Genomic DNA, 10,772 nt, shown 5'->3' with positions numbered 1-10,772 from the left:
TTCCTTATGGTAGAATCAACCCACTAGGAGTGGTAAACCTACTGATGCACCATAAAAATGTTATAGAATAGTATGTACTTTTTTAGCAAAAAATGAATCAAAATAATGTGATTTAGGACACGGGCATGCATAAAGTTGTTATAGGACAATATGTACTTTATATTGGAAATGAATGAATCATAATTTAATTCAAGGCATGGCAGGCTTATCTTCTATGCTTGTTGTGAAGCAAATAAAGCTATTATCTATGATAACATATATTGCTTTGTGATCTAAAGGCTACTAATAATTAAATGTACATTATAAAAGAGCTTTATAATTACCTTGGTAATGTATATTGCTTTGTGATCTAAAGGCTACTAATAATTTAATGTGCATTATAAAAGAGCTTTATAATTACCTTGGTAATGTATGAGGATGTGACCAAGGTTTTTGCATAAGTGGGCATGTATTGTGCCACGGAGTTCAAGCCCCATACGTGACATCACTCCACATTTAATCATATTTTCACTTTTACAATAATCATACACATCTTGTTTAGAGCAAACCCTTTATCCCACACCGCATCATTCTAGTTGAAGGATGCCTTATTTCCGTTGGTCAGTTACATGATGGTTATCCTTGTATTTACTTCATCCATGCATTTGGCCTTGTTTAGCACAAACCCTTTTTACCAAACCACATCATTCCAGTAGACTTTAAAGGATGCCTTATTTCCATTGGTTGATTATGTGATGGCTTCCATAGTTATCCTTGTCTTTACTTCATCCATGCATTTGGCCTTCATAGATAGATGAACCCTTTTTACCACACCACATCATTCCAGTAGACTTTAAAGGATGCCTTATTTCCATTGGTTGATTATGTGATGGCTTCCATAGTTATCCTTGTCTTTACTTCATCCATGCATTTGGCCTTCATAGATAGATGAAATTGTCAATATTCCAAAGCATATAAATGAAATTGTTTGCATTTGGCCTTCATAGAGAGTAGGCAATTGTCAATATTATAAAGCATATATAGATAAAATTTCATGCATTTGGGCTTCATAGAGAGTAGGAAATCGTCAATATTCCAAAGCATATCGATAGATGAAAACTCCCTCTTGAGGTTGGATACATAAACACATCATGCATTCTTGTAGTGTTGGGTAATTGAAGTTAGTAGGCTACCTCTCCCACTCTCTTGATGATCATAAAAGGCCCATAGTATCTATGTGCCAACAATATGGTGAAAGGGGTACCCACAGAAGCCATGTGATAACCCTCACATGAATGGTCATGCGCCAGCTCCCATGAAAGCCCAAGTGTGGTAGTACACAAATACTCCAAAAAGTGACATAAGGTCTGGTGTAGAATGATCCAAAAGTTCCCTTCCACGGGCCACCGCCCCTATTTATAGTCCTACCTCAAAACTACTCATAATCCCAATATTTAAAACTTTAGGGTATTAAAATAACCCTTCATTACACGCACTTAGAATTTCCACCACCACGGGTCAAATTGTGAGGTAATCACACAAACTCCACATTAAAGTTGAGAGACAAAAGACACTCACATAATAAATTTTTATTTTGTTTTTTCGAAACCTTTTCTTCCAAGTCTTCTTCTTCATCATCATCTTTCTATTGCTTCTTTTATTTCCTCTTTAGTAAGGCTATCTGCCACCATCATTTAGCTTTACCAAGTTGTAAGCAATCATTTGAGTGTAAGAAAGTGATCATTTTAGGAGTGTACAAGCACCTAGGGATTTATATAAAAACTCATGGATTATTAGAGAGTTGGGAAGTTTGTCTCTTTACACACATGGAACAACAAGTCTTCTACAAACCAATTTTCCAAGGTACAATTAGCCTTTTTGCTATAATTTCCTATTCTTTTACAAATGAAATGGCTATTTCATGGTGATTTTAATTTAAATCAAATTAAAAAAATTATATTCCTATTCTTTGCATAATTCTTAAAACCAAAGACCCTTAAAGTCTAATTTTGATCCTTTACCTATAACATTTGTAGGTATCTTATTAAATTGTGGGAACCCTATTGCTACCTAGAACCATCAAAAAATTAAAGATTGGGACATACTATAATTAAGCCCAGGGAAACATTTAATATTGGCTAAGCCTCAGGTTAAATTTAGAGAGAGAAAACTAATTTAATTTTGGCTAAGCCTCAGGTTAAATTTAATTTTTAGAGAGAGAAAACTAATCTAGATGCTCTAATTTGAGGAGAACCTAAGTCTAGATAAGCTTTCGGATTAAGTTGTGGATGGTGGGGTCTAATTAGAAAAATTATATTTAAATTTTAAATTTAGGGTTACCCCCATGCTGAAAGCAATAATTAGAAATGTTGAGGAGAACCTAAGATTTTGGATTAAGTTAAGAATGGTGGGTTCTAATTAGAAAAATTAGATTTAAATTATGAATTTAGTGTTATCCCCATGTCAAGAGAAAGCAAGAATTAGAAATGTTGAGAGAGAAAAATAGTGACAAGATCTAGTTTAATGAAAGTGAAAGTAAGAATTAGAAATGTTGAGAGAGAAAAATATCGACAAGATGGGAGATTACTCTAGTTTAATTAAAGAGAATTAGGGATTGTTAAGATTTAAGTGACAATTCATTTTTTAAAAATTATTGGTGTAGTGATAATAAAGGATTCTAGAGAGAGAAAGAGAAGTTACTTACTTGCATTATTGTGCTTGAGTAAGATTAAGGTCAAGTAGATTTAACTTTAGAAAGCTAAATTTTGTAGATTTGAATAGATTAGATCAGTCTATTGAAAGAAAAACTTATCTTTAGAGAGATAAAATCTAGATTTATCCTCAAATTGAGGATATTAACATTTCTTGACTAATTGTTAACCCATTTTGGGGTTAACAAGAGTTGCCAATATAATTCTACATCAAGTAACAAAGACAGAGACACCAAAAGCATGTATGATCAATCTGTGAAGTAATGGTGTCCAAATCTACAACTTGGATGAGCGCTCAAAATTGCCTGTCAGAATACTTATGGTGATTCTCACTCCAAGAGCATGTGGCAACAAGCTAGAATGGATTTCCTATAAATGTACTTCACGTATGTTATGATATCATACATTATATAAGAAATATGCCACTTATGAGCCTTGGATACTTGGCCAACCACACCATAGTTTACGTGTGTTTTAACACTTATGGCCTTGTACATTTAAGTCACTTTTTTTCATAATACAACATACTCTCCCATCGTGTAATAGAGTCTAGTTCTTTCTAATACTCTCTCTTATCTTCTTCTCTAATGCATGCGAGTCAGTGTGTGAATGGTGTGAGGTGAGACGAGGGGATCAAACCCGTGGTCCAACATGATGGTGTGACAATGCTCGATGGGAGAGACACTGCCCAAGGATGTGTGGAGCTCTTGAAGTGGTGTGGTAGAGCTTGGCCATTGGAAGGATCCCTATGATGGTAATAACTTGCTAAGGTAATCTCTTGAGTGTGTTTTTAGGAGAGGCTAAAGTGGGCAATAACATTTTTGATGCTGGTGCTACCAAAGAGAAATCTTTTGGCTTTTTTCGTTGTTTGTTCTCTAAATCTATGTATAACCCATTGCCATACTCTCTAGTAGTGGATTCCCACAAAAAAGAGTTGGTTTGGTGGCGATTTATGCCATGATTTTCTCTCTTTTTTGTTTTGAAAAGAATAAGGCTTAATTATAGTTCTCATTATGTTTAGATTGATTTAAATGTTTCATTTAACATTAATTTAGATTGATTTAAATGGTTCATTTAGCATTCATACAGGGTTAATCCAAGCTTTGAATGCATCATTTGCATTACATTAAGCATTAGGAAGCATTTTACTCTCTTTTGTATTTTTTTTACGTAGGCTTTAGATGCTAATTTTTGCACTAAATGAGTTTTTTTAATTGTATTTAAGTAGATTAAAGTGTTAGAATCTATTTAAGTTAGCTTAATCATCAAAGAAAATAAAATAGAAACTCTATAAGTTTCACTAATTTCACTAATTTCACTAATTGGACTAGTTTTTTGCATTAGGAAAGTGATTCGTGAAGAGAAAGGGTGAAAAAACTATAAAATAGAGATTTTAGTGGTTATTGGGTCATTATGAACTTAAAAAGAGATTTTAGTGGTTATTGGGTCATTATGAACTTAAAAAAGAGATTAGGAGTGCATAGGCTCATTGTTTTTTTTAATGGCACTCTACTGTATTTGACTGTCCAGAATTAAGAAACAGAGCTAAGATTTTAAGTAGCCCTTATCTTAAGGAATGAGTTTTTATACATTTTAGTTATCAAATTGGCATATAGTAAAGATTTCAAGAAAAAAACAAACAAATTTAAGATTGGACTTTATTTTGATTGGTTGAAAAATATGTTTTTTTCAAGCACTGCATAGAATATCATGATGCATTATTGCACCAAATTAACACACAAAGCTCACAAAATTAAGGATTTTAGCTCTCTTTTATGTAAGAAAGGAGTCCATAATTAGTAATTCATTGCTCACTCCAATGATGTGTCTAATTTTGTGAATTAATTAATTGTTAATCCATTACTAGGGTTAACAAGAGCTACCACCATTATCTTACATCAAGGAGTTAAGGTAGATACACCAAAGGATCATACATTTAAGATATGAAGCAATGGTGCCCAAAGCTACAACTTGGACGAGCGCCCGAATTCGACTAATTTCTCTTAATGGACTGGTTTTTGTCATTACGGGTGATTAATCTTGTTCAAGAGAAAAAAATTAGAAAATGTGTTAATTGGGATCTAAATCGATCATGTGAGGAATCAAAATTAGTGTTTTTGAGTGTTTTAAGAGCATCTAGATGTATCAAAATACCTATTTACATCAATTTCTTCATAAATTAGAGGAATTTAACTCTCTTTGCTTAATTTTACCTTAAAAGAAGAGACCAAAATTAAGATTCTAATTAATCTCCTATTTTATATTAATTTACACAATTGTTGATGCATATATAACATAGCATTCCCTTGCTCTATCCAATGATGTGCTCCATTATGTGAATTAATTAGGGATTAGTGGTTAATTAGAGTCTTTGATTAGTGTAAAAGAGGGAGGATATTTATATTTTCCACTAGACTAAAAAAAATCAAATTTAATTTTCCAGTGAAGTCCGATTTCACGGCGTGAAGTTCACACCCAAAATAATAATAATAATTTAATTTTTTCGTGAAGTACAGTTTCATGGCATGAAACCCTAAGCTTTCATGATGTGAAAGAAGGTTCACGCTTAAAAAAAAGTCAAATTTAATTTTCCCGTGAAGTTCGGTTTCATGGTGTGAAAGAAGGTTCACGCCAAAAAAAAATTCAAATTTCATTTTCCCGTGAAGTCTGATTTCACGGCGGTTCATGCCCAATAATAATAATAAATAAAGTTGATAAAATTCGTGAAATCCGCTTCTTCACGCCGTGAATTGCACCTTGGTAGTTCATGACATGAAAGGGGGTTCGTCAGCCACACAAAAAACTCTAGAAAACACGTATCTTCTAAACCGTAAATCCCATGAAGGCGCTCTAGGGTCATCGAAAAGCTGACATTGAGCTCTTCAACTTTGGTCTCGGCTATTCGAAGTCAAAATCGATCGTTTTGGTCTCTGACCAGCAACCTCAAAATTCAATCCAAAAATAGAGACCAAAAACAATCCAAAAAGCACGAAAAATCACAAAAAATAGCACGAAAACGACTTCGAACCATATTCGGGCTACTTTTTGAGGCTCTAAATGACAAAATCACGAATGACTCAGAGAGATAAAGCTGTAGTATGCCAAAAATACTATAACTCTCTCACATTGAGTTTTTCAAAATTCCTTTTGGAACACCCTCAAAACATGTTACGAAACAGAAAAAAAATTCTCAGAAATTTGTTCCGTCTTGAGACAGTGATGAACAATAGGTTTTAGGACTTCTTCCATCTGGGAAGTTACTAGCATGCACTTTTTCTGGAAAATTATCTCTAAGGTTTTCACGTGTGTATAGCATCTAAGCTAATTAGGGCGAATGGACTCGTTTGACCCAATGAAGAAAATGCTAGGCCTCTTGAGGCTGTAAAAACGGGTTGTGAGAAAATATAAAAAGAAAAAAAAGACACGTGTGCTTGCTCATTAATTAGGCAATCAGACATGGCAACATAGAGGGATTGCCAGGGATCACACAAGGTCCAAACCCAATGGTGACATCTTTGAGCCATTAAGATCTACGCCCCAAATGTACCTCCCAATACCATTGGCCATGCCTACAACAAGCGTGTCATCGGGCTTTATAACCCTTGTCACTTCAATCCCACCAGACTTTGGTCCTTTACCTAACATTCCCACCAATCTTATAGGTACCAACCCTTTTCAACCAATGGGTGCCCACACCTTAGATATGCTAACTTGTCTAGGAAGGGGGGTTGCCCAAGGACTAAGTGAGTCCCTACCCACCACAAGAGCACTTACATACGGCCTCAGTGACTCATACAAACATACAACTGTATAAATTTCCAAAATTATGGGCCAATACGACGGCACAATTGATCCTGTTCAATTCATACAAATGTTTGAATAGAGATGCGAGACTTTTGGAAACCCAAACTTCCCCACCAAGCTACATGTGTTAAACTTATGCTTAGAGAGGGAAAAGCTAGTCGATGGTTCATCACATTGATACAGCAATCAAGACCAACTTTAGAACCTTGAAAATAGCCTTTATCCACGGTTTTTCAAGACAAGGTGATCGATGGAGTGTAGCAAAATAACTCTATTCAATTGAGTATAAACCAAATGAATCCATTAGAGACTTTATCCTTAGACTTTATCCTTCGGATAAAACTCTTAGACTCACGATGTGTCATGGAAGAAATTAAACGATTCTCAATTGAAGAGATGTTTCATGATGGGCTTAAAGAAAAATAACTTACACAACTTGATCATTATATCCAATCTAGAAACATTTGATCAATGTTGTAAAGAAGCAGTACGTTTAGATGACAACATGCTAGAAGATGATCATACTACGAAATGTTCCTCATCTAAACCAAGTGAAGCAATGTCTAAAGAACAATCGATCTCGGAATTGTCATTCCTCGAATTCTATGTAGCCTTGCTTAAAAACTTTCAATCGACATCTCTAAGAGAAGATGAGATCCTTCAAAACCAACCATCCTTAATGCCTCTGCAAGTGAGGAGCGAAATGCCGTGTGTTAAGTGCAATCACCCTACGACCATCCCAATCCCCATTGTGCATACAAGGCACCTATTTTCTGTATTGCATATATTGTAAATCCTTTTATCATGATATCACAGTGTCCCAATTCATCAACAATTGACTCAAAACCCCCATCTGTCGTGCACCAAACAAAAACAGTCCAAAGGGTAGAAACTACTCAGGAAGCAGTTAATCAAACACTTAAGTGTTTCTATTGTCGTGGACCTCATAAAGTGGCAGGCTACATAGTTTGGAATACTTCCATGCCCATAGTCACTAACACTTTGCAACTCATGTGTGAACGATGTGGCATTGATCACATGTTCCAAGATTGCCCAAGATGAGTTCCTTCAATGTAGCTTGTCTCACAAAATACAACTCTTAACATCTTAAGTGTACAAAATGGGCAATTGTCCACGGTACCCTTGAATGTGCTTACACGCTTACAAGCAAAGTCACGAGAAACAATCAAAAAGTACGCAAAAGATAATACCTCAACATAGGTAGAAGACATGCTTTAAAGTAGACCCCAAAAGAAAAAAAAAACTTCTAAACCTAAGAAAAACAAGGGACAACAAACTATCAAAACCAAGGTTGAATTAAAGGATATGAAAAAAGAGCCTATGGAGGACATAAACCCAAAAGGGGGCATAAAACACAAAAGAGCCAAAAGCTACACATGATGCAGAAGCATCGACATCAAAAGCCACCACACAAACCACAAAACCCATATGTGCGACACATGGTACAAAATCCCAAAAGAAAATTCAATCTCATTCGCGGGCAAACATAATGAAAACTTGACGATCCAAAGAAAGTCAGAAGATGAAACAAGTTCTTGTACGTCACTTAGTGAGAATGAAACGAGTTCTGATTCGTCACTCAGTGCACTTAATAGACCAATCAAGAAACTAGAACCCACCCAACCACCCCAAATAGAAAATCATGATCATATGATATATGCGGAACGCAAAAAGCAAGCTCAAGGGAGCATGCTTAGCATGGTTGAGTGCCTTTATAGGATCATCGCTTGTGATTGAGCCTAATAATGCCAAACCTAAAAAAGTAACCAAAATACAAAACCGAGAGGAGTACCGCTTCCCCTTTCAAGAGGAAGACATACTCTCTATAGAAGAGTCATTAGATAGATTGCACGAATTATGCGGTTGAGAAAGCACGTTCGATGAATCCCTTATGAAATTAAAGCAGTCTCTCAAAACCTCATTTGGAGGAATTCTCCTCTCATGGTGGTGAAGCTAGCATAACATCAGCATTTGCACCTTTATGGGCTCAACATGAATTATACCAAGATATAAAAAGCTCCACAGAACAAGATTGTGAGGATTCGCAAGTTTTCAAATAGACCTCATTTATAATTGTCAGAGAGCCAAGTGTGCAAGTGTACACATTGGGTACTCTTGAAAAAGCTGAGAGCCACAAAGAGGACAAAAGTGAATGGGAATATAAAACAGAAACGGGATCTGAAGCTAAAACAAAAACTAAAATATCCATGGTTCCTCTTGAAGATTCTATTATGGTGGTGTGGTTAGATTCCCCTACAAAAGCAATGATGTTAAGCACAAACGCGCATTGATTAGCCCTCGAGCTAGTTATAACATCATGTCAATAGACACTTGGGTATCATTGGGACAATGTCCTCATGTCTAGTGTCTGGGCATGGGTTTCATTATGTGAAATAGAGCTAGGAGGACAATGGACAAAACATTGAAGTTCCTCGTTACTTTAGCTATGCTACTCAAACAAGTCAGTGGAGATGTGGAATTTACATTCCATGTTACCCTATATCTCCTTGAGTATGATGTCATCCTTGGTGAAACTTGGATACGTGACTCATATTCAATAGATGAATCCATGCAAACAATCACCTTGAACACTCCTGCAAGCAATGTACAATTGCTATTACGAGAGGAAGAGACCTTGGAGGAGCCGGAACTTCCAACATATCTTACTGAAAAGATCCCTAGGATTTTGGTTGGATTGAAAATTTCAAATTAAATCACCATAGCTCAAGCATAGCTTTATCCAACATGAGAACACAATCTCATGACCCTTGAGTTAAGGATTTGTTAGGTCAACCAACACTCACGGCACATCTTAAAAGAATTCCCTTTACACAAGACTTGAACATGCCATGTTTGGGTACTTTGAACATACAATCAATGTATATTGAAACTAACCCCCTTACTTGCAAGTTTTTGGTGGTTAACTATGTGTTGGAAGCAGATTTCATCTTGGGGCATAAATGGACTATGGCTACCCAAGCACCATTGTGCTTTGCTATAGTGATAGAGTCATCACTCATCGTGGTCAATTAAAAAGTTCACAATACCATACTGCAAGGGGAAGAGGATCCAACTTTAATGGATTTCTATGATGTTGGACGCAAAAGGTTACAAGTCTCGTCCACGAAATCCTCTCTACGCAATAACCTACCAGTTGCATCAATGACCGACTCCGATAAAGAATCTACTCCTTCAACCCTATCCTCACCAATGAAGTTCGATGCCAAAACCTTGCAAATCAATAGCTATTTCTAAAAAAGTTTCCACAGCGCAACCATCTATCTCTGACAAGGAACTCAAAGGAAAAGCCCCAAAGCCTATGCCTCTTCATCGACAAATCTCACCCAAGGAGACAACCGCATGCTCGAAAGCCTCATCATCCTCGATGGCCACTCCACAAGAGACTCTAGCCTCATCATCATAAAAAATACTCATGGAGTCTCACACCTGCAGTCTCAACGCCAACCAATGTGAAGGAGGGCTCATAACCTTCCACTTCTAATAGAAGAAAAATCCACCAAAAATACAAAATTCAAGGTATCTTAATGGTATCAAAATGTGGGTGGAGAAGCAGCTACTTGTTGCTCAAGGCTACTACGAAGGTGCCAATCAAATTTGGGTGCCTCGACAGTCAAAGCCTCTTCCTCAACACAGCACTCAGAGGCTAAGGAAAAAGAAAAGTACTCCACAACACCATCCACAAAAGCCTATGCGAGTTCCTCATAGAACTCAACCAAGTCAACAAGTGTGGGTACCAAAAAGATTACTAATCATAAGGATAGTACCAAGATAATACCAAAGCTTGGATTCCCAAGCAAATAAAAAAATCCCCTCAACCTATTCAAAGAAACAAACCTCAGCACCAAAGGCATCAGCCACCAGTTTATAATGTTCATCAAAGATGGGTGCCTGTGCATGTGCTTCAACAAGGATACTATGATGGTAATCCCATCATATGGTTGCCAAAATTGAACAATGTGAAGAAATCCTCACCATTGACTTCAATCCCAACAGTTTCACCTAAAGTTCGACAAGAATGGAGGCCTAAGCAACACCAAGCAAGTCACTCAACCACTCTCATGCATTCAACACCTAGACAAGAGCTTTTGTGTTCAAGCAACCCCAATGGTAACCAACCAAAAATCTTACCTACCGCCTCGACAACATTTGAGCCAAAAATTCAAGAATCAATTCCCATGTCTCCAACGAAGACTTATGAGTGTATCAAAGACAAACTCACAATGCTCTTTTCACCTC

This window comes from Cibotium barometz, chromosome 10 (genome assembly GCF_041138505.1).
Source record: "Cibotium barometz isolate CiBa-2024 chromosome 10, ASM4113850v1, whole genome shotgun sequence".
Classification (NCBI taxonomy): Eukaryota; Viridiplantae; Streptophyta; class Polypodiopsida; order Cyatheales; family Cibotiaceae; genus Cibotium; species Cibotium barometz.
This window is presented reverse-complemented; position numbering follows the sequence as displayed.